The sequence below is a fragment of the Protomyctophum bolini genome (genome assembly GCF_963924005.1).
Source record: "Protomyctophum bolini genome assembly, chromosome: 22".
Classification (NCBI taxonomy): Eukaryota; Metazoa; Chordata; class Actinopteri; order Myctophiformes; family Myctophidae; genus Protomyctophum; species Protomyctophum bolini.
In genome coordinates this window covers 16,116,549-16,123,642 of record NC_137883.1, presented here as the reverse complement: position 1 = coordinate 16,123,642, position 7,094 = coordinate 16,116,549, and positions in this window count along the sequence as shown.

Sequence of the window (7,094 nt, the reverse complement as noted above, 5' to 3'; positions counted from 1 at the left end):
AAGGAGGAGAGAGATGGAGGTTGGGCCGAGGCAGGTAAGTATTTAGTCAGCAGCGGTGCAGCACTATTGTAAGAGGGCTGTAACACAAAAGAGAGGAAAGCTTCAGATTGAGAGGAAGCGAGGCAGCAGTTTTGTCACAGTAAAGCCTCATATAGGTTTTGTCGCATCATCGTGACGCTCACCAAAAATAACAGATGTTCTGCAAACAACACCGCCGTCAAGCGACATACAGTAGCTGCTGCTGTAGTATAGCAGGTGGATGGTCTTGAGGTCGTCACTGGTTATCCAGCCTTATCCCCATCAAGGCCGAAGAGCAGCGAGGGAATACAAAAGACAGTTTTTTCCTTGCGATTTGGTATCAGGCAATTGAAAATGGGTAATCTACAAATTCAGCTCGTAGCAGAGCTTGCAGATCGGCTGTCTCCGGCGCCTGACACCATCACACGGCAAAGTATGAATTATGCAAAAAGGGCCGTGGAGGAACACCGGGCCTATTTTAAGCCCCCGTGAAAGAAACATCAAGGGTCAGAAGTTGGTTCACGCAATTCATTGCAACATCACTGGCGGGTGCCCACTGGAAATGAAGGGAGAGGCAGAAAATAACTGTGTCTGGAGGCATCAACAAGCTTGCATAATAGGCATATGAAAGCAAATACAAGTGTCCCTGCATACTGAGAGAGCAAACAGCCAAGCTATACAGCAATGCTGCACGAGTCATTGAGCTTATGGCTGCTATAGCGAGTTCACTTTATTATGTGGCGATGTTTCACTTTAACACACTCACAACAAAGGAGGATGTTACAGTCAATCAGACAGACATGACTGACATCACTGGTCAAATTGAGTATGTGTAAAACAAGCAGCTTACTGTATAAAGCCACCGGCCCAAATTGCAGCGTGACGAAACTGCAGCCATTCCCATGGGGCCCACTGGGATATTTCAAGTGGGCCCCCAAATAATTGGCACAACAAAACACTGTAAGATGAATGTATTAATAAATCAAATTAAAATCACACCTGTGTGAAGTGAGGGGCGCTTTACCAACATCGCATACTGTATGACATATGACATCAATTTAGCATCACAAAATAGCAGTTTATAAGAATCGTGGTCCCTTATTGGCCGAGGTTTGCCTCTGACATGCATGTGTCGATTTGCTTAGTGACGGACAAAACAAACATTAAACTCACTGTTCATTGTTAATGGCATTTTTAAACCGGTGTGTGATACAGAGAAATAGGAACTTAATGTATACTACGTTAGTTCCACTGATCAGTCAGATGGTTGGGCCGCGAACGTGGTGAGCCCTGAACCAGAAAAGGCTTGCATGGAACGTGCTAGTGCTACTGGATGGATTTTTATCATTTACTGAACAGGGCTATGGGTAAACAATCCCCTCCCCCCAGTAAGCAATGATACATCACAGTCATCATCAATTTACGACCACGGTCGAGATCATGGATTTCACAATGCCACGCCAGACTTCCCGGTCCTTCATTGCCATCCCCCAGTTGCTGCTTACTGATGCATGTGTCCCTAGCGATGACATCAGGGAACGACAGTTTTCTACCTCTGGTCTGCTTTGAGGCAGGACTCCAGAGAAGAAGGGAATGATATAACTTGATTGTCAGCTCTGTAGCAGTGGCCGGCAAACTGTGTTCTTCTGGATCGGACTAGTGAAGAAACACGGGGAAGGTTGCCGTATATTAGATCAGTCGATGGGTGGCTCTTCCAAGATAGATTTTGCGCTCTCATTAGAAGGCGGGTGTAAGTGCCATCCAACCGATTCTCTGAATGTCTCGGAGCCATAGGGTAGAATCGGCTCAACGGACGTCCTAAATACTTTTAACATCTTACTAAGCTGGGATGACCAGATCTTATGCATGTCATTGCAGGCTGACCAGGCCATACCCTTTCTTTCAACAGAAATGTGGACATGGTTAATGAACATGGATTTAATTTGTGTGTGTGTGTGTGTGTGTGTGTACAGGTACATTTTTATGCCTCGGTCCGAGCTGTAGCAAAACCGAGCCCTACCGGTATGAAAACAAACCCAGAAGCCTCTTAACCCGTTAAGAAAGAATGTCTTCTAAACAGTTTTCTGAAAAACGTATAAATATGCAGTGGTGCTCAAAGCCTCAAACCTTTTCAAGTCAAGGACCCTCTAAATAGCCAATCAGGTTCTGTGTTTTCAAACTGTCGGAATACAAATACAAATCAGCAAATAGTCCAAACAAACCAAAGTAAAACTTTAGAATGGAACATTTAGACACCCTGCCCCAGGGGTGCACGCAGGAAACCCATAGCTGTATCTGTGTACATTGACAGCTTGCAAAACAGTAAGAAGGTTCATGACTGTGTTTCCACACAAGGTGCATGCCCAAGAAAATTTTTTGACAATTATTTTCATGGGAATTTAACGCTGTTTGAGAGAAAACGTATGAACATCAAAGTCGGTCTCTCGAGGACCTGTTGGATAACTTCAAAGTCGTTTGACTGCTTTGCCGAGAGGTGCTTTTTCTTTGTTCTGTTCAGCTTTCATCCAGTTTATTTCCTCCTCCAAAGAGCACTATATGATAAAGAGTGTGCATATTGAACCTTTCATTTACAAGTCCAATCCAAGAGAAATAATAGGGCATTTAACATGCATTCATTCATGCACTTGAGCATGATACAGTATACTGTATACTTGTTCGACGAGCTTGCTCAGTGAAAATAGTTGATCTACAAGCTCACATTGCAACACAATGTGAGCTTGTAGATCGAGGGGGCTTAACAAAGCAAGAAGTTAGCCAGCTAATTGTAAAAATTGCATCACCCCCACCCATGCACAGCCCATTGTACATTTACAGAAAACTGACTTGAAAATGTCACATCTGTAATGTGTGAGATTTTACATAATTCCATAGGTATCACATCGTACAGGGTATCCTTTCATTTTCATGAGAAATGTGCTATATTACCAGGTGCTCCTTTACCTCAAAATTGATAAAGTATACTGAGTCGGCTTTCTTTCCCAGAGCAGCGAATCAGCAGACCACAGAGGCTTAATGCAACAAAAAAAAGAGAGGTATAGCTACAGTATAATTCCAGTTAATTAGCAGATATCCTCCGGTATGCATCACAATTATTATAACCTCATAAATATGAAGCTGATCTCTCTAGCGACATAATTATGACACCAGTGCTCGCCAAGAACAACGTCTGTACAGTAATAATCCATGTTGTGAGGCAAAGAAAATATTGTAAACCGAATTGGCTCACTGCATAAACCCATGATCCTCCTCAACATTTATTTTTTCATGTTTTATTTCAAGGATCCCCCAGTTTGATTTCCATTAGCCCACCCCATTTTGATATTTTTCTTTACTGCATTGTATGTTAATTTAACTCTGAGAGTGTGTGTGTGCGTGCGTGTGTGTACACACCCATAATGGTACAAATGAGAGTTACAGACCTGCAAGGGTCCATTTGGTTCCGAACAATAAATAATTTAGCTGGGGACCCCCTTGGAACCAAGCCTGGTTAACGAATCCCCCTTGAAAACCCTTAATTTGAAATTAAATGTTTGTGGTTAACCAGGCTACCTGGAACCTCCTCAAGGACCCCTAGGGGTCTCCACTTTGAGAAGCAGGGCTTATTTAGCGAAGGCTAAATAAATGAAAAAAGGGGACTAAACCATAATGAAGAGAAGGATGATTGTTACTGGTGCAGAGAACAGCGCTTTCTAATTATATGTCCAATCTACAAATCATGCAAATGAAGTCATGCATCATTTTGACTCCAATCAGAAAACACAGTGATGGGGGAAATAAAAAGAAGAATCCTATTTTGCTAAGATATTATAAGATATTGCTGCCTTATCTGCCAGTCTGAATAGACCCAAACAATATCATCACCAACATGTTTTGTCAGTTCATATACTAAATACAGTTGCGTTTTTTCTGAAATAATTATGTCTCAAACCACCCTAACCCGACCCACCCACTGCCCCAAACAGAGTAGTGTACAATATTGCCTGTTGTGCACCACTTGCGGGGCCCCGCGGCACACCAGGAGGTGCCCGAGAGAGCACAGCTAAAAGGATTTTGAAGGACCCCGTCATCCCAGCAATTGTTTGTTGGACTGTTTGCGCTGCAGTCAGGCAAACATCAGCTCTTGTCACAAAGCCACTACAGAAAGAGCTTATTCTGCCAGGTCAACTGCCTTGACCTGTAAATCTGCTCTCCAAACAGTACACAGTATTTTGGTACAATTGTACAACCTCCTTGCATAAATTGTACATTTTTGGAATGCACCCACAGGTCAAAACTGTTCTGGCCAGAAGGCTCCACTGCAAGCTATAGAGGGTGTGCGCGTGACATCATCATCAAACCCGGAAGTTATCTCTATCCTTTTAATACTCTGGGCCTGGGCCAGGCCCAGGGGTAGTATGTCACAGCTGCACGCCCATTGACAGTATTTTGAGTCAACTCGTCTGGGAGAGAGAGAGAGTGCATGAGTCTGTCGGGCGTCTGTCGGGCAAATGCTGCCAATATAGGCCATGGTTTTAATTCTTAGAACTTCAAGTTTATACTGAAAGTAAATGAAGGTCGGATTGGGCTGAAACATTGCCTAAATATGGAGATGACCGACATCACAGTAGCACGGATGTCATTGACACAGATTGGTCATATGACGTCCGAGATCCACAAAGAAGCCACGCTGTTATTAGACCCCACGCTGTCTTGTTATCTTGAGTTTCATCAAGAAATAATTGATGTCTCCTTTTGGCTGAGCGGTACTGTATGTTTGGTTTCCCCCGTAGGAGACCCAGGTTCAAGTCCTGGGTGTTACATTAGTGCCGTGCCCCGGATTGGGTGTCCCGGTGGCGGTGCTGGGGGGGAGATCACAGAGTAGCCCTACCAAAGGTCAGGAGACATTGGGTACATGAGGACTCGAAGTAAACTATGATTGTCACTGGTGAGTATTTCTCATCAAAACTAGATTGATCATATACTGTAGTTGAGGCATCATTCACTCAACCACTGCCAAGGACTTATTTAACTTATTTTTCATGAAATCCCCAGCTGCCAAGGACGTATTATGGCCCTTATTTTTAAAGGGCCATTAATTGAAAAAATGTATAAATCGTGAATTACCGCGAATCTTACAACTCATTCTAAAACAAGTCTATGGTGGCGGTAGCTGAACTATCGCTCCTGCCATTTGGCGATGGATGAGTTCATATGCTGTGGACAATCAACCTCGTTACGGAAAGACAATGTGTGTTGCTTTATCGCCATGTAATAATCATGTTTTGTTCTCATTACACAAGAAAATACGGGACAAGCAATAAGCCCTTTTAGGCTGCTCAACAGTGCCACTTTAGGTCACCCAGCTATATTGCAGCTATTCGTACGACAGACAGACAGACAGACAGACAGACAGACAGACGAAAATCATCAATTGTCTTGAAGGAATGAAATGAAATTCGTAGATTGTCTTGAAGAAATGAAATTCGTAAATTGTTTCATTGAATGAAACACACACACACACACACACACACACAGTCCATTAACAGCCACAACACTACAATGTTTTAATAGCTATAGTACGGTAAATAATACGGTATGGACCTGCATTAATTCATATCTGTTAATTTATGTCACTAGAAGAGATTCAACAGTTGGCAACGTTAAAAGAAAACTACAAGAGATTCAACATTGGCTACCTGACAAGAAAACTACAAGAGATTCAACATTGGCTACCCGACAAGAAAACTACAAGAGATTCAACATTGGCTACCCGACAAGAAAACTACAAGAGATTCAACATTGGCTACCTGACAAGAAAACTACAAGAGATTCAACATTGGCTACCTGACAAGAAAACTACAAGAGATTCAACATTGGCTACCTGACGACAAGAAAACTACAAGAGATTCAACATTGGCTACCCGACAAGAAAACTACAAGAGATTCAACATTGGCTACCTGACAAGAAAACTACAAGAGATTCAACGTCAACCACCTGAAACCAAAAACCAAAAACGTTGCTTCCCCTGAGATACGGGAGGCAGAGTCGCTGGGGCGCACTGGACCACGGTCGGGTCATACTAGGGTTTGCTGGGTTCATCTCCGCTCCATCTCCGGCCCACAGCAAGAACTTTGGTAAGACCTGCAGGACCTACCTGCCCATTATGGCCCACCCATGTACACCGGGATTCAACCCATATCCCAGAGAGCACTGCACTAGCTCATAGATTCAACATCGTCCAGCTCGCAGATTCAACGTTGGGCCAATTTCAACGTCGGGCCAATCAATTACAGATTCTGAACCCCGTCCCACCCACACACACACCTTAGGCCTGTCACAATTATTACATAATCACCTAAGTATTTGTGATAGTCACAATACTTTTGGAATAGTTCTAATCGTTAGTCATAATCATTTCCATGTTGAAAAATGGTGGAATTATCGAGCTAAAAATTGTTTTGAGATCGTAGATCTGCTACTTTTACTATTCAAGTATTTTTTCATATGAAGTTATTGAATTATGCAAGTTATTCGTCATCTGTGCAGCTTCTGTTTACAAAGCCTTAAAAAAGTCAGAAAAGGTTTTATTCATGACGTTAGCATGCAATTAAATTGTAAACATTTTATTTATTCAAGAAACAATTAATTAATTGGTTTTTTTAAGTCATAATCGTGACGGGCCTAATGATGTGTGTTTGTAAGATAGCATGCGTTAGAAGGGCCTACACGGCACACTCACTCACCGCTGTCGTTCCAAGGATGACTCCAAACCAGGAAGATGGAGAGAGGCAGGGAGCCAAATCTGTACCTCTCTGTCGTTCCAAGGATGACTCCAAACCAGGAAGATGGAGAGAGGCAGGGAGCCAAATCTGTACCTCTCTGTTGTTTCAAGGATGATTCCAGACAAGGGTACCATGAGGCATCATTTTCCTTTAAAAATAAAACAAAAGTGTACAAAAATAAACAAAACACGTAAACAATGTGTTTTTGAAGGGTTAGAAAGAAATTATTTTGGGACCAAACTCTGGCATAATTAGCCTGTCGCTAAGTCCCACCCAAGCCCGTTGTTGGCCAA